Consider the following 18,945-nt stretch of genomic DNA (forward strand, 5'->3'; position numbering starts at 1 on the left):
TTGTACTCTCATATATATATATATATATATATATCTATATATATATATATATATATATCTATAGCCATAAGTGGAACCTGTCCAGCATGTAAACTGCACACTGCTGTATACCCTTCAGTGGAATGTGTGCACCAGGTAGACTGTACCCTGTTATATACAACATGTAAACTGTGCATTGTTGTATATCTATCAATAGAATGTGTACACCAGGAAAACTGTACTCTGTTACATAGTATTCAATGGAATATTTCTAACATGAAAAACATGAAAAAACGTACACTGTTGTATATCCAGCAATGGAGTGTGTACACCAGGTAAACTATACCCTGTTATATATTGTTAAATGAAAACTGTATGCTGTTATATATCCACCAATGGAATAAGTACAGCAGGTAAAATGTATGTTATACATTCATAAACAGGATAGGCACAAATGGTAAGGTTTGCATTGATATATGTACATGTATCACAGGTTCATAAGCTCTTACTAAGCTTACAGCCAAGGAGTCCATCAAGATGTTCAACCATGTTATGTAGTACTGATGGGAGACTAAGAATGTTCCCTTTTATGTAAAGTTTTTCCAGATATTCCCAGTGAACATTTACAATCACCAACCCAATCTTTCTGACACATTTTAAACTTGGTAAGGAAGTAATCCACTTGGTAGGCAAGGACAGCCTATTCCAGAAATGAGGGATGCATTGGGTCTGTCATATACCATCTGGTAGTGTTGATGTGTGTAGTATAGGTTTAGGTCTCTAGAGCAGTTGTTTTCTTTATCACCTGTTTTGTTTAGGTAGAGGAACTCAGAGTACTATGTCATTCTTAGCACAGAAGTCTAAGCAGAGATCTGTCAGGAGTCTGTATGACACTATGTAGAGGAAGAAGGCTTTATGTCTATCAAAATAAGGGCAGATCTTTTTGATGAGGAAACATATTGGGCTCCCAAGTTTGTTTAGGTGCTCAGAGAGCTACATGCCAAAAGTTGCATTATATCCAGTGATAGGCCAAATAATGATTGAATAAAGTGGGGCTGTAATTTCTTTGGACCCTGAAAAAGCACCACAAAGATGTGTAAGGTAGAAGGATATTCAAACCTCCACAGATGCATGGTGGTTAAATGAGAGCTTATTAACATACATGCCAAAGTCCATGAAAGCTATGTCTGATTTAAATGGAATGTTATTTATATGGTAAGAAGTAGTGATACTCGATTTACCAAAGAAAACTATACTACATTTCTTGGTTTTGAAAATAATCCCATATCTAATACATCATGCACTTATTTGGTCCAGCCCTTGCTGGAGAATTTGAATATCAGACTAAGATTTGATAACTGTCCCTAGTTTGCAGTCTTCTCTAAACTTGGTTAGTCATAGTCCTGTGATAACAGCTTTAAAGTTAGAAAAATATATACCAAGAGGAGGGGGCCCAGACACTGTCTTGTGGGACACCAATGGTGACGTTTTCTTTCTAGAGTAAATACCACCAACCTTAATGATATGAGTGCTGACAGCCAATTACTTGTCCAGTGAACTCTGTATGGGCTGATGTTGGCAGAGTTTGTCAATAATCCTAGCATGGGAGATAGTATTGAAGGCCTTGGTGTGGTCCAGGTAAGTAACGTGCATGCATTCCCCTTATCAATGGACTCTTTGAGCTTTTCAAAGAACACAGCCAAGTTGTGCAGACATGATCTGCCTTTTACAAAACTAAGCTGGTATGTGTACATGGATATATATATATATATATAGCATTGTTTTTTAATTCAGCTATAATACATTCCACAGTCTTGCAAATAAAACTGATGAGACCTATAGGCCAGTAATTCTCAGGGTCAGCAGAAGGATCACTTTCATGCAAGAGTAACACAATTGTCGTTCTACATGCCTTGGAAATATAAACATGGAGAGACTCAGGTTGAAAAGCTGATGGAGGGGTTTTGATAGGTGGGACTTTCTTCTTCTCACCAGATATTCAGGGATATTGTTAGGACCAATGTAAGCAGGCAAATGTGTGGAATGTGTAGAACAGGTACAGTGTGCACTGTTGTATTTCCATACATGGAGTATGTGCATCAGGGAAACTGTACTCTGCTCTGTTGTGGATCCATGGATGTAATAAATCACATCAAATGTACAGTATTATATATCCATAAATATAATATATACAGTGGGTAAACTCTGATCTGTTATGTATCCATGAGTGCAATATACACATCAGGTAAACTGTACAGTAAAGAAAATATGTATAATGTGAACGGTATCTTGTTATATATACATAAACAGAATATGTACAGCAGGTAAACTATGTTGCTGTTCTTTATCCATAAGTAGAATATGTACATCAGGCTAATGACATGTTCTTATATATCCATAAGTTGAGACTTATTCTTAATTAATCCCTTAATGAGGATCAGATTCTTACTGCTTTCTGGTTCAGAAGCAGTTGAATAAAACCAATTATACAATGACTGGCCATTAATATTCAAAAACAAGCATGCTGAATGGCCAGTCCAACCAGCGTGCCCATTGTAAATCCGAGAATATACTAATGGAAATAGGTTCAGTCGCCCAGATATTTTCCATTAGTATATCTCCTGATTTTTTTTTTACTTTTTATTTTGGTCTGCAGTGGTAGCAACAGAGAAAGGAAGATCTCCGTTTTTTTTTTTAAGATATCTCACACTGCAGAGGTAGCAATGGAGAAAGGAAGATCTTCGGTGCTTTTTTTTAAGATATCTCACTATGTTATACTAGTTGAAGAACTCAAATAACATAGCGAGATATCTTAAAAAAAAACAACGGAGATCTTCCTTTCTCCTTTGCTACCTCTGCACAGCACTGATGTACTGCCTAAGCATGGGAACACAAGTCCCTTACGCATGCACAGTACATCAGAAATGCCCCAGGATACCAGAAAACTGTGGAAGGGCAACACGGAGGCATTATAAAATGACATTATTTAAGAAAAGTAAGTATTTTTTTCTTAACTAATGTCATTGTATAATAGCAATAACTCACGGCTGGGTGTGAGCAATGCTGGATTTACCCCACAGTTGGCTTTGTTTGATTCATAGGTTCATAGGTAGGTATTAGGCTATCTGCCCGAGGGCATTTATACACCTAGCCAGAGTTTGTTGGCTTTCGCAGCTCCATTGATTAATTAACTGATTCTCTGTCAAGCACAGCCAGTGAAGTGATCCCAGGGGTGTATTTTCTGTTACCCATCCACTAAAGGTTTCTCTTGAAGAGTGTTAGTGAGGGGTTCTGCCTGATGTAATTTGGAATTTTGTTCCAAAGCATGGGGCGTCTCTGTGACAGGAATCTATCCCTCCAGCTTGTTCTATTTATTGTTGTGGCAAGGTTTAGCCCACTAGAGCACGTGGCTCGCAGTGACTTGGATTTCTTTAGGTGGAGCATTTCCATCAATTCTGAGTTGGACATGGCTTTGTAAGTCAGGCAGAGAACACCTTCGAGTAAGCGATATGCCACTGAGTACAGCCGGAGTTTTTTCAGTTGGGCTGCATAGGACATATGTTTGAGCCAGTAATCCTCTTGGTGAGGTACTTTTGTGGTCTTTCCAGCTGTTTGAAGTGTCTTGTGAGGTACATCCCAAATGGGGCATTGTACTCTATGATGGGTCTAATGAGTGATGAGTAAAGGGGCACTATAACCTCTTTATTTCTAGATGCGAACCCTTTAGTAATTAGATGGGCTACATAGAAGGATTTCCTAACTACTTTGGCAATATGATTTTCAAAGGAGATATTACTGTCTACCTGAGTCCCTAGATATCTTATTACCTCTTTTGTATTAAGGGGGCTGCCACCTTTGTGGTAATCCGTGAGTGTTTTACCACAAGCTCAGCCAATTGCCCAGCCAACTATAACAAACTCTGCTGCCTCATCCCCTCTTGGAAATTGAACCAAGCTTTCACAGAAGACTCCAAGGAAGTATGTGAATTTGCTGTTAAGCCTTGAACTACTATAGTTTTATGCCCTGCTAGGTGTTTAAGTACGCTCCCTGCCAGGAAAGCCAGCAGCCTAAACCTTTCTTATTTTTGCATCTCTCTTCTTCCCCCTCATCTAATTCCCTGTTCTACTCTTGCTCCTTTCTCTCTTCAGTCCAATCTAGTCCATGGACTGCCCTGGTGGCCTAGGTGCACTTCAGAATTTGTCCACTAGGTGGCATCCTCTCCCCACTACCTTTGACTTCAATTCACTTACTTCTTGTACTATCTCTATGCTTTTAACTTTTCTTTTTCTCTCTCTCTCTCTCTCCTAAAACATTATAGTCCACTCTAACCTACTAATTCCAGGTTCCCTCCACTTACCCTTAAGCAATCAACACTCCACTGATAAGTTCTCGATCCTCTCCTGCCCTCCTTGGTTCTTCCCGCTCCATTTGCCCTGCAGGCTCACTCTGCTTCCCTACCCTGCCCCCAAATACCACCCACCCCCAGCACCTCTACCTTTATTACCACATAACCACACCCACTACCATTCCAGACCAATCAGTCTCCTGCTACCTGGGAACACCCATTTCCCGTCCACATTTACCCTCACTCACCTCTTCTAGACTATCCCACCTAGACAATTATCTCCCATTATTACTTCAACACCCATCCTTACACAACTCTCCACTCTCTCTCCACTATTTAAGAGCTTACCAGCTCCTCTACACATAAATCTTTCTTGTAAGTAGCCCCATTTCAACATGCTACCTAAACCCTCACTCATCCCCCTTTTACTACCTCTTCTTCTTAATTTATCCTATCTTTACTACCTCACCCAGCCCATTAATTCTTACCACTCACAACCCTTCCATGTAACTAACCATCTTACTTCTTCTCCCTGAAACTCACACATCCCAATTTCTCCTCATCTATTTCCCATCAAAAACCTTCTATTCTTCCCATATAAACTGATCACCTTTCACAAACATTCTACCCCCATAGTAACTAGTAAATATTCCATAATCATAATAGAAACTGATCTATTCACTGTACTGTCCAATTACCTCTCTAATCCAATCCTATATCTGGTTACCTGTCTATTATCAGGTGATATCTATCCTAACCCAGGCCCCCCCATCTCAACTAATACAGACAAGTCCATACTACTTACTTCCTTAAACTCCCAAAGTATAGTCAACAAAATCCGAAACCTCCACGTCTGGCTCATACATAATAAACCTGACATCCTATCCATCTCAGAAACATGGTTAAAATCCCATATAAAAGATTCTGAAATAATTCCTCCAAACTATTCTATCATTAGAAAAGACAGGTCCCACAAAAAAGGGGGTGGAGTAGCTCTCCTATACTCATCCTCCTTGTCTGTTACTCCTTATAACAAACCTACTCCTCAATTTAACAGTGCTGAACTACTCCTAACACTACTTCAAGTCAACAAACACAAGCACATATGTATAGTTTCCCTCTACATCCCCCCAGGGGACAATATTTCTACACTCAAAGACATCCTCTCCTGGCTCTCCAACAACATTAGCAATGAAACAATAATCTTAGGAGACATGAATATTAACTGGGCCTCCATTCAGTCTCCTACAAACCCACTTAACATCAACCTCTACAATTTTTCACAGCTAATCAACTCTATAACACGCTCCTCAAAAAACCTGTCTAGTGGCAGTATTCTAGACTGGATTCTAGTCTCTCATCCCCACTATTTCTCCGACAGTGGTACTCTTCCAGATCCTCCTAGTGACCACTTACCCACTTTCACTCATCGTCTCCCCTTACTCCTACATCGCACCCATAATTTTATTACTATCCGGAATCAAAAAAACTTTAATCCATCAACCTTTTCTAATTCCCTAAAAGCAATAAACTGGGACTGTCAAAAAACATTGTCTCTAGATAATGCAGTTGCCCACTTCAACTCAACATTCTTAAAAGTTCTAGACTTTCATGCTCCCTTAAGGACAAAGAGAATAAAAATTAAAACTGCCCCATGGCTTACCAATAACACACTAGCAATAATGCGGCATAGAGATAAAGCCTGGAAACACTTCCAGAAAAATAGGACCACCCTCAACCATAATGAATACAAAACACTTCGAAATAAAGTAAAAAAGCTCATCGTCTCTGATCGACAAAATTACTTCTCCATACTCCAAAACAATAACAAAACAAATCCTCAGAAATTCTGGAAAAGTATCTCTAACCTCCTCAACCCCAGCTAACCAGACACCCCCACCCCAGACCCTAATGCTCCTGATACTGACCTAGCCACACAATTTAACTCTTTTTTCATTGAATCCATCTCTAAATTAACCTCTTCTTTCCCTAACAATATCACATGCTCCAACTCACCCCCAACCCCCCCTACCAATACTCTGCCCTGCACTGCTACCACTCCCTCATTCTCATCCACTAACTGTCTATGCTCTTCCTCTTCTCCTAGTCTCACTTCCTCACCTTCTTCACCCCATAATACCCCCTCTTCCCACTCCCCACTATTCTCACTAAAGCCTATACCCACTTCTACTATCAAAAAACTCCTTCTAAAACTGAAGCCATGCACTAATGCTCCTGATAATATCCCCTCTTTCTTTCTTAGCACAGCAGCTGAAGCAATTGCCTATCCCATTAGCATTCTAATCAACCGCTCTATCCAAGAAAGTACAGTACCCCAAATCTGGAAAAAGGCCTTTATCATACCATTACATAAAGGGGGCAACAATAACAATGTTACTAATTTCTGCCCCATTGCTATCCTGCCTCCCATCTCTAAACGCCTTGAAAAGTGTATCCAACTTCAACTCCTACCACATCTCTTAGATAATCACCTACTAACTCCCACACAACATGGATTCAGACCTAATCACAGCACAATGACAGCCCTCCTCTCCTTCCTTGAAACTATTAACAAAGCCTGGGACTCTGGTCTATTTGTCTCTACCCTATTACTAGATCTCTCTAAGGCCTTCGACACTATCTCACACAGCCTGCTTTTAACTAAACTCTCAAAACTTAAACTATCTCCTTCATCTTTGAATTGGTTCTCCAGCTACCTATCCCATAGATTTCAAGCAGTAAAATGGAAAAAGGCCACCTCCTCATTTCTTAATACCCCAACCGGAGTTCCCCAAGGTTCCATATTGGGTCCACGCCTCTTTAATATATTTATAAATGACTTCTGCAACTCTATCCCTTTCTCAAACATCATCCAATATGCAGATGATTCAACTATTATCTGCTCTGCCACATCTATCCCAACACATCTAAAGCTTACTCAAGATGCTTTTTCAACCACTGAGCAATAGATGAAACGAAATCACCTAGCACTCAATGCCTCTAAAACCAATCTAATGGTTTTTACACCCTCTAAAGTCACCTCCCTCGATATAAACATGGTCTCTATTACTAGTCAAAATAACACACCTCTGGAACTGGTCTCAGAGACCAAATTACTCGGGGTCCAAATTGACAACCAGCTCAAATTCAACTCTCATTTACAACTAAATATCAAAAAAACACATCAAAAGCTTGGTATGCTCTATCGACAAAATCATTACCTTACTCCTGCCACCAAAATTACTCTCTCTACTTCCTTTCTTATCCCCTCCCTTCTCTATGGAGCTCCACTTCTGACTAATCTGCAGTCCTCTCTGAAAACACAACTTTCCTCTTTCTACAACAAAATTGCCAAGTTTGCCACCAGACATAAGTCCTCTACCCACCATTGCTCCTCTCTCCAAAAATTAAAATGGCTAGAACTACCCAATCTTCTCACCTATACTCAACTAACTCTTGCACACAAGCTAATTTTCAACCCCTCTCTCTGTCCCTCCCTTTCTACTGCCTTTAAAATGCACCTACCTGATAGAGTATTAAGGTCTAATAACCAAAATCTTTTAGAAGTGTACAAACCAACTCGTCCCCCAGGCAAAAATCTTCTATCCTATGGTCTGGCTCGCCTCTGGAACTCCCTGCCACCATCCATTCGTATCAGCTCTAACCATTTTACTTTTAAAAAATCTCTTCATTCTCATCTAGTATCCTTCTGGGAATGCTCTTGCTCCCATCCCACATAACTAGCACTGGCATTTCCCATCTTCCTTACTTCCCCTGATTACACCAGCATTTCTCTGTTTCATTACTCCTAACTCATCCATTCTTATTATTATGATATCTGCATGAATACTATTATGATATTTGCATGAATATATGATGCTGCTCATTTAAGTGTTTGAATCCTAGGACAAAATGACTTCTAAATATTTACTTGCACTATTCCTTTTTTAGTTTGTATCATCTGTTAGTTTCAATCACTGCTTTGTATTAGTTTGTAACTTTTGTGTACTATTTGTTATTGTTTGCTTGAATTGTTTTTTTTTTTAAATTGTATAATTATCTTTCATATTTTTTACATTTGTATAATTATCATTCATAACCTACTGTAATCTTGATTGTTTGGAGCTTTTCTCCCCAGGACTCCATTGAAAATGGGTTCATTTTGGCCCAATGGACTATTCTGGTAAACCAACTGCAATAAATAAATAAATAAATTTTGTTTTTCCCAAATGGGATGACTATGCATTTTTTGGCATTTAGCTTGAGCCCATGACTTTGACACCAGGTGTCCGTCTCAGTAAGGCCCTTTTGGAGGATGTCCGTGTCAGCCGGAGAGTCAGTTATGGCTCCCAGTTTGCAGTCATCAGTGAACTTGGTTAGCCATAGTCCTCCTGTGTTTGCCTGTACTTCTGAGAAGTATATGCCGAACAGTAGGGGTCCCAGGACCAAGCCTTGCAGGACACCACTTGTGACTGGTTTAGAGTCGGACCTGGAGCCCGCTATTCTTACCGTGTGAGTTCTGTCTGTAAACCAGTTGGCAACCCATCTCATGACGTAGGGGTTTATGTTCAGGCTGGTGAGTTTTTCTGTAATACCCGAGTTGGGAATGGTGTCGAAAGCCTTGGTGAGGTCAAGGTAGGCTGTGTGAACCACCTTTCCCTCGTCTATGGCCTTGGTGATTGTCTCGAAGAAGTAAACCAGGTTTAGTAGGCATGATCTGCCCTTAACAAAGCCGAACTGGGTCAGGTCAAGTGTTTGGAGGTTCGGTTGAACAGTGTGTTTAGGTGTGGGGTTAGTTCGTTCTGTAGTTCGTGCAAGATGCAGCCTGGGACACCATCTGGTCCCATTGATGCTGTGTTTTTGGCTTTTGAAAGGGCTGTTTTCACCTGTGCGTCTGTGATTTTTGGGACACTACACTTGTCCGGTATTGTTGTGGGCCCTTTTGGATGTGAGAGGGTCAGTGAAGTTTGCAATGAATCTATCTGACAGGATGTAGGCAATATCAGTAGGTTCAGTATATTTTGTGCTATTTTTCACTAGTTCAATGCATATCTGTGAGTTGCCACTTAGATTCTTAACATAGCTGAAGAAGGCTTTGTGGTTATCTTTTGAATCCTTGGCTATTTTTCTTTCGAAGTTAGCCTTGGATGATTTCATGAGGGACCTTAGTTTCTTACTGATACTGATCAGGGATGTCTTTCCTTCTTGGGATTTGCTTTTTTTCTGAACTAGTTTTCTCCTTCTATTGTATAGCCTGTTTATTGCAGGGGTCCACCAAATTGGTTTCCTTCTCTTAGAGGAGTGAGTCTTGGTTTTGCTAGGGATGGCATGATCCATGCATCCTTGTAGGTGCTCATAGAGTGCATTTGTAAAGGTTTCTGCATCTTGGGCAGTGTTATCCGTGGGAGCTGTGAAACTTACCACTTCTGTCTTAAGTAATGTGAAGTTTGCTTTAGAAAAGTTTTTTACTATGGTTTCCTTAGTTGGGGGTGGTGGTGGGGTGTGGACATCCAGAGTGATTAGTTTATGGTCTGATCTAACCAGTGACAGGTTGACCTCTGGTGTGGAACACCTGTCGCCCATGTTGGTGATGACCAGGTCCAATATGTTTTCACCTCTGGTAGGGGATTTTTCCAGCTGATCCAGGGTGTTTGAGTTGATGAATTCCAGGAAGCACTGGGCCTGGGAATTTGTACTCGAGTAGTTTTCCCAATGAATGGTAGGTAATTGAAATCACCCAATATCAGGGTGTTCGGTAGGACCTTCATGTTTTCCAGTGTCTCCAGAAAGGTGGAGTGGTGGTCCTGGGTCATGGATGGTGATCTGTAGCAGGCCACAATTTGCATTGCAGATTTTCACGATGTTAGTTGCACATGGCTGCACCACTAACCTGGAGGTGTAGGTATCCTTAATGAATATGGATACACCCCCTCCTTTTGTGTTTCGGTCCGTGTTCTGTGGCCAAAACGTGTGGTATGAGTTATAGCCCAGTAGTGCTGGAGTGCTCTCTGGAGCCTTGAACCAGGTTTCAGTTACTGCACAGATGTCGACATTCTTCATACTGAGGAGTGCTTCGAGCACGTGCATTTTGAGATTTAAACTCCTGGCACTGAGTAGCATAACCCTCAGTTTTTTGTTAATTGTGCTGTGTTTGTGGAGGTGGGTTTGACTTTTGAGTCTTGCCTAAAAAGGCACTATGGGGGCAGCAAGAGCCTTGGCCAGTATTCGAAAGCCTAGGGGTGACAGGTGCAAGCCATCTCTTGTGAATCAACGCGGCTTATCGAGCATGTTGTCCCAGACTGACAGACACTGGATCCCCTTTGAATGACACCAGAAGCTTAGCCAATTGTTGAAATTGATAATTTTTTCTTTATACTGAGGTATCATTCTGGGTGAGGGCAGGATGCTACTCAGGGTCAGGGTCATACAAGCCCTGACTGCATGATTAGAGAGCTCTTCCATGTCTCTTTTCATGTAGTCCAGTGAGGTACATCTCAGGTCATTCACACCGACATGAACACTGACTGAGTCATATTTGTACTTGTTCTGTAGTGACCTGAGTGCTTGTGTTATGTGGTGGATTCTGGCTCCCGACAGGCAGCTAACAGTAACCTTCTGCTTGTCCAGCCTAGTGAGTGGGACGTCAGTGTGCCTGACTATAGAGTCACCTATTACTAGTGTGTTAGGTATGTTATTTCACCTTAAGGACTGTGATTGTGCGGCACACTGATTTTGTGTTTTATGTGTTGTCTGTTTTGTGACAGGAAGTGCAGGTTGTTTGGCTGTCTGCTTTGGAGGTCTCTGATGCTTTTGCAGGTTTTTATTTAGAGCCTCCGAGTATGATTTTTTGTATTTATGTGTAAGTTTTGCCAGTGCTGTTTTAGTAGGTCTGTGTGTGGCTGGAGGTGTGGTGCAAGTGTTAACCTTCTCCTTTTGACTCTCTGTTCCAGTTTTGAGTGGAGATAGCTTAGCTTCCAGTTTGGCTGTATAATTGCATCTCTCGCATATGTTAGTGTTTTGTGGTGGGAGGAAAGGGTTGTCTGTGTACATGAGGCAGTTGTAACATTGCCTCAGGATACCCAGATTCACCAGCTGGACTGGAGAGTGCACCTGAAGTTGCCCTTTGGTCATGCCTGAATAGTAGAGTGAGCTGCTTAGTCGCTTGGTTAGTGAGGGGTGAATAAAGAGCCTTGCCTGGCTGGGCAATCAGTGTCAGGGTATGTTAGTGCTTGCTATTAGGTCTGAGCAAGTGCTGGGCTGTAAGATGCTTTTTGAGTGCTTAGGTTGAGAGTTAGACCAGTTTCAAGGGAAACACTGAAGAGGAGACTTATTGGAGCCGGGGATAATTTAACCGTAGCTAACCGGCACTGCCCAGTGCGCAAAACCGTGCAAACACAGTTTTTATAGTAGGGAAATGAAAGACATAGAAATTAGCCCAAAATGGTCAATGAACTACTAACTTCTGGGCTGGAACAACTCCTCCAGGGACAGATAGGTTGCTCAAAGCTCCCCTCTCTCACAGGTGAACAGAGAAACTTCCTTCTATCCAAGTAAGGTATGGGCAACTCAGAAGCTAGTGTCTCAGCCCTGAATTCAGCACTGGCCTGAAAACCGGACTATACTAGCTTAGAAAGGTGGGAAACAAGGAATTATTTTGTTTTTTTGAAAAGATAAGGCAAAAACAGTAAAAAGTACATGTAAACAGCTTTAAACGACTACAAACGATCAGTAAAGGCTATCACACTTTAGTGTGTAGCTTACAACAGTTAAATTATTTAAACAAAAAACAACTTTTTAAAAGGGCAGGCAATCAAATAAGTACAATATGTGAAAAAACAAGCTTTTAAATCACAATAAATGCTGTAAAATTTGTGTTTAGGCGGAAAACAGTTAAGTACAGAAAACTGATACTTAATCACTCCAAAGTCTCTCTTCTAAGCTAGAAGGCTTGTATCAGTTTAAGGCTTTCTAGTGCTACCCAGTAGGTTAGTTACAGGAAAGATGGGGAAACAAGCACAGATGTGGTCTTTTAAACCAGAAAGTTGAAAGAGACAGAAAAACTGTCCAAATGGTCAATAAACAACAATTTCTTGGCCAAGAACCTCTCCTCTCATGGTAGACAGGCTACCTAATGCTTACCACTCACACTGATAAGCTAGAAGGTTTTCTTCCAACACAGAAAGTCTTGTGATGCTCAGAAGCTTACCAACAGTCCTGGATACAGCAACTCTATATCTGGACTAGGCTAGTTACAGGAAAGGTGGGAAACAAGCACAGGTGCGGCTTTTAAACCAGAACGTTAAAAGAGATGGAAAAAAACTGCCCAAATAGCCAATAGCTACAATTTCTGGGCCAAACTCTTGTGGTAGATAGGTTAGCTAATGCTTACCACAGCCACTGATAAGCTAGAAGGCTTCCCTCCAACACAGAAAGGCTTGGGGGGCTCAGAAGCTTACAAAGAGTCCTGGATACAGCAAATCTGTACCTGGACTAGACTAGTTACAGGAAAGGTGGGGAACAAGTACAAATGTAGGCTTTTAAGCTAGCAAGTTGAAAGAGATGGAAAACTGCCCAAACGGCCAAATAAACTACAATTTCTGGGCCAAAACTCACTCTTCCCATGGAGGATAGGCTCCCTAGTGCTTACTACTCCCACTGATAAGATAGAAGGCTTCCCTCCAACACAAAAAGGCTTGGGGGGCTCAGAAGCTTACTAACAATCCTGGATACAGCAACTCTGTAACCAGACTAGGCTAGTTATAGGAAAGGCGGGAAACAGGCAAAAGTGCGGTTTTCAAACCAGAAAGTTGAAAGAGATGGAAAAAAAACTACTCAAACAGCCAATAGCTACAATTTCTGGGCCAGGGACCACTCCTCTTGTGGTAGATAGGCTACCTGATGCTTACCACTCCCACTGATAAGCTAGAAGGCTTCCCTCCAACACGGAAAGGCTTGGGGGGCTCAGAAGATTACAGAGAGTCCTGGATACAGCAAATCTGTACCTGGATTAGACTAGTAACAGGAAAGGCAGGAAACAAGCACAAACACAGGCTTTTAAATCAGAAGGTTTAAAGAGATGGAAAAGTGTCCCAAACTGCCAATAAACTATAATTTCTGGGCCAGAAACCACTCCTCCTGTGGTCTTGTACTCACTTTCCTCACTTATCTAGAGGAAAATAGTTTTTTATTCAGGCATGTCCAAGGGTCAGCTCCCAGTGTTCTCTTTTGTCTATCTGATGAATCTGGGCATCTTGAGGCAATGTAGAAATTGCCTCATGTACACTGAAAACCCTCTCCTCCTACCACCCAACACTACAACCTGTGAGAGATGCACTTATCTAGCCAAACTGGAGGTAAAGCTCTCTCTAACCAAGACTGAACTTGACAGTCATGAGGAGAAGGTAAACATTTGCACCACACCACACTCATCACATAGTCCCACTAAATCTACACCACCAAAATCCACACACAGTAACACAAAAACATTCGCGGAGGCTCTCAATAATAATTTTTCAAGGCAACAGAGACCTCCAAAGCAGAAACGCAAGCAACCTCCATCCCCCAATGCAACCCAAATAACACATAGCCCACAGACTCAGTGTGCCACTCAACCACAGCCAATAAGGCAAAACAACGTACCCAACACACTAGTCATAGGTGACTCTATAGTCAGGCACACTGATGTCCCACTCACCAGGCTAGACAAGGAGAATGTTACTGTCAGCTGCCTGTCGGGTGCCAGGATCTGCCACATAACCCACGCACTCAGGTCACTCCACACCAAGTATAAATATGACTCTGTCTTTGTCCATGTTGGTGTGAATGACCTGAGATGTACCTCCCTGGACTACATGAAAAGAGAAATGGAAGAGCACTCTGATCTTGTAGCCCAGGCAAGTATGACCCTAGCCCTGAGTAGCATTCTGCCATTGCCCAGAATGATACCGCAATACAAGAACAAAATGATTGACTTCAACAATTGGTTAAGCTTCACGTGTCATTCTAAGAGGATCCAGTATCTGTCTGCTTGTGCTGATATGGTCGACAGACCTCAATGCTTTGCCACAGATGGCCTGCACCTGTCGCCCCTGGGATTCCAGATACTGGCTAAGGCTCTTGCTGCCCCTATAGTGCCTTTTTTAGGCAGGGTTCAAATAACAAATTCACCACCATAACAGGAACAGGCAAACAAAAGCTGAAGGTAATGCTACTCAATGCTAGAAGTCTAAATATCAAAATACACTCACTCGAGGCACTCCTTAAAATGGAGAACATCGATATCTGTACAGTGACTGAGACCTGGTTCAAGGCTCCAGAGAGCACACCTGCACTACCAGGCTATAACTCATACCACACTTTTCGGCCATGTAACCTGGACCAAAACACCAAAGGCGGAGGTGTGTCCATATTCATTAAGGATATCCACACCTCCAGGCTAGTTGCTCAGCATAATGCATCTGGGGTTATCCAAGTGCAACTAACTCCGGGCAAAACTGCAATCCAAATTGTAGCTTGCTACAGATCCCCCACCATGCCCCAGGATTCCCACTTCTCTTTTCTTGATGTACTGAAAAATATTAGGGTTCAACCAAACACCCTAATAATGGGTGACTTCAACTACCCCACCATTAACTGGGAAAACTACTTGTGTACCAATTCCTTAGCTCAACGCTTTCTGGAATTCATAAACTTCAGTGCCCTAGATCAACTTATCCACACTCCCACCAGGGGCAACAATATCCTAGACCTAGTCATTACCAACATGAGTGACCGGTGTTCCACACCTGAAGTCAACTCCTCGTTGGTCCGATCCGACCATAAGCTTATCAACCTTGATATCCACATCCCACCCCCCCCTCCCCATTAAGGAAACCACAGTAAAACATTTCTCCAAAGCCAACTTCATGCTTCTTAAGACAGAAGTGGTGAACTTCATGACACCCATGCAGATGGACAATACAGTTACAACTGCTGAATCCTACACAAATGCACTCTATAAGCACTTACACGAGTGCATGGATCATGCTATCCCAAACAGAACCAAGACGCTATCCTCCAAAAAAAGGAAGCCAATCTGGTGGTCCTCTGCCATAAACAAACTGTACAACAGAAGGAAGAAACTGTTCCAAAAAAAAGTAAAATCCCATGAGAGGAGGAGCTCCCTGGTCAGCCTCAGTAAGAAGCTGAGATCCCTTATAAGATCCTCCATAGCTAGCTACAAAAACAAAATCACCACTAAATCCAAGGACAACCACAAAGCATTCTATAGCTATGTAAGGAATCTAGATGGCAACACCCATATCTGCTCTGAGTTACAGCACAAAGGCATGAAAATTACAGAACCAACTGATATTGCCAACATCCTGGCAGATCAATTCAGTGCTAACTTTACCCCTCTCTCACCCCCTAAGGGGCCCATATCTATACAGGAAGAATGCAAAGTCCCTGTAATCACAACTACGCAGGTAAAAGTTGCACTCTCTAAAGCCAAATACACAGCATCCATGTGACCGGACTACATCCCAGGCTGCATTTTACATGAACTTCAGAAGGAACTGGCTCACTACTTAAGCACCATGTTCAATAATAACCTCGTATCAGGCTTTGTGCCCACTGAATGGCGCACAGCAACAGTTATCCCACTCCACAAAGGGGGAGCCACCACTGATCCCGGGAACTATTGACCTATTAGCCTGACGAGTCTGGTCTACAAGGCCATGGAACGTATCATAATGGAACTCTTAAACAAAGACATTGGTAACCTCCAAACTCTGGATCCCACCCAGTTCGGGTTTGTGAAAGGCAGATCATGCCTCCTGAACCTGATCGACTTCTTTGAGGCAGTCACCAAAGCCGTGGATGAGGGCAAGGTGGTTCACACAGCCTATCTTGACCTCGCCAAGGCTTTCGACACTATCCCCCATTCTAGAATTATAGCTAAACTCACTAAACTAGGTATAAATCCCTACATCACAAGATGGGTTGCCAACTGGCTCACTGACAGAACCCACACTGTAAAAGTTGCAGACTCCAAATCTGACCTCAAGGCAGTGACAAGTGGAATGCCACAGGGTTCCGTCCTGGGACCTCTCCTGTTTGGTATCTACTTCTCTTAAGTACAGGCTAACACAGAAGGCCTCTGGCTGATGAAGTTCGCAGATGACTGCAAACTAGGAGCCATAGTCAATTCCCCAAATGATGTGGACATCCTACAGAAGGGCCTCACTGAGACAGATGCCTGGTGTCAGAGCCATGGCCTCAAGCTCAATTGCAAAATGTGCAGTGTCATCAACTTTGGTAAAAACTCTGTACCTATGAACTACCACATAGGCAGCAATCTACTTAACACCGAATGCGTGATAAGAGACCTTGGGACCCAGGTGGACAGTAGTCTCTCCTTTGATAGTCACATCACCACAGTAGTCAGGAAGTCTTTCTACATGGCACACCTCATCATAAAAGGGTTCTCATCCAGGAAAAAAGAGGTCATTGTTCCGCTCTACTCATCACTCATTAGACCCATTATAGAGTACAACGCCCCTTTTGGAATGTACCTCACAAGACATCTGTAGCAGCTGGAAAGGCCACAGAAGTACCTCACAAAGAGGATTACTGGCCTCAAACAAATGCCCTTCACTGACTGCCTCAAAAAACTCCAGCTTTACTCTTTAGCATATCGCTTACTCCAAGGTGATCTCTGCCTAACATATAAAGCTATGTTAAACCCAGAGCTGTCGGACATGCTACACTTAAAGAAATCCCAATCCCTCCAAGCTACATGCTCTAGGGACCTAAACCTTGTCAACACAATAAACAGGAAACGCTGGAGGGATAGATTCCTGTCCCAGAGACTTCCTATACTCTGGAACAAGCTACCCATCTATGTCAAGCAAAGTTCTTCATTAGCACTCTTCAAGAAAAAGCTTGATGAGTAGATGGGAAATAGGAAATACACCCTGGAGATCACTTCTGTGTCTCTGCTGTACAGTGGCAAAGGAAAATAACTTTCTTGGGTGGCGTAAGCTATGGTACCTTGCTGGCTAGGCTTACGTAGGCCCTTGGGCCAATAGCCTAGTACCTACCTATGAACCTAGTGCTTACCACTCCCACTGATAAGCTAGAAGGCTTCTCTCCAACACAGAAGGGCTTGGAGGGGCTCAGAAGCTTACCAACAGTCCTGGATACAGCAAATCTGTACCTGGACTAAATAAACTAGTTATAGGAAAGGCAGGGACCAAATGCAAAATGAGCTTTTAACCAGAAAGTAGAAAGAGATGGAAAAATTGCCCACACGGCCAATAAACTACAATTTCAGGGCCAAAACCCACTCTTCCCATGGTAGATAGGCTACCTAGTGCTTACCACTCCCACTGATAAGCTAGAAGGCTTCTCTCCAACACAGAAAGGCTTGGGGGGCTCAGAAGCTTACCAACAGTCCTGGATACAGCAATTCTGTATCTGAACTTGACTAGTTACAGGAAAGGCAGGAAACAAGCTTAGAATTTTTTTTTTTTTTTTTTTTACAGAAAAGCAGCTAAAACAGCAGTAAATACAATTCAAATTGCAGGCTTCGTCCTTGTGACCAAACCACACCAACCATGGGTAAATCAGCATTACCCACACCCAGCCGTGGGTTATTGCTTAAGTATATGCTTCATTTTACATGTGATTGATTACCTTATTTGATTAGAATAGTTCTAGGTAGCATTTAATAGAGTTTACATACAGTGTAGGATCTGTAGATTTTTCTTTTCATAAGTATCACTTATTGTTGTCAAATTTTAAGCCTGACTGTTCTGTTATATCCCGTTTTACTCCATTCTTGGAGTACAGTGATTTGTAGGCACTGGGGTTAAACACAGTAGGTTAATGATTTTTTCCTCAATTAATTCGACTTAGTGTAAAATAAATCATTTTAGAGTTGTTCTAATACAACACAGATGTTGAGAACAGAACTGGTAACCTGTGCATACTTATATATCAGCAAATGCTGCCATTCATTCTCTTTAAAAACAGCGATTCATTCTCTTTGTAAACAAAATGCTGTGTAGATCTTGTAATTGATCACAGGTTTTATATTTACGAAGTCAAAGCTAAATGTACAGTTTGTTGAATGTGACTTGATGAATGAACTTCTGGCTGGATTTACCTCATCAGAGGTGTAGTTCTTTCTGTATTCACAGCATCAGGGTCACAGTCCTTTTTCATGTGGTGTGAAACATAGCGTTCATTATGTTAGAGACAGGTGCCGGCAGCAATATTTTTAACCTTTTATTCAGCTGCCATGATGATAAACTGCAGCAGTTGAAGTGACTTGGAACAAAGTTTTATTCATTCAAATTAATGATAAATCTTGGATAATGGAAACAGTGCTACATATTATTTTTCTTTACAGAGTTTTAAGATGGCAGTAGATAAAACAAACAATGGCTAAAGTGACTTTTTATCACTAAATTGAGTCATGTTTTACATACTATGATGTGAATATTTGGTATATTTGTCAAAGAAATGAAAAAAGTTCTTCACTGTGAAATGTCCCAAAGAAAAAGATTTTCAGAAAAGATTTGTTTTATATTTTGTGGTGGTGTGGTAGGATAGGCAGGGGTCTAGTCTGCTGTTGA

The 18,945-nt window shown here is 41.8% G+C and overlaps 1 protein-coding gene across 5 annotated transcripts in view; it reads left to right on the plus strand.

Annotated features, from left to right (window-relative positions):
* The window catches only part of NDRG4 (NDRG family member 4), a 1,570,634-nt gene that overhangs the window by 1,421,873 nt on the left and 129,816 nt on the right, over nucleotides 1-18,945 (plus strand). The gene's annotated exons all lie outside the window — the stretch shown is intronic.

This window comes from Protopterus annectens, chromosome 8.part0 (genome assembly GCF_019279795.1).
Source record: "Protopterus annectens isolate FY-2018-M chromosome 8.part0, PAN1.0, whole genome shotgun sequence".
In the NCBI taxonomy this organism is placed as follows: domain Eukaryota; kingdom Metazoa; phylum Chordata; order Ceratodontiformes; family Protopteridae; genus Protopterus; species Protopterus annectens.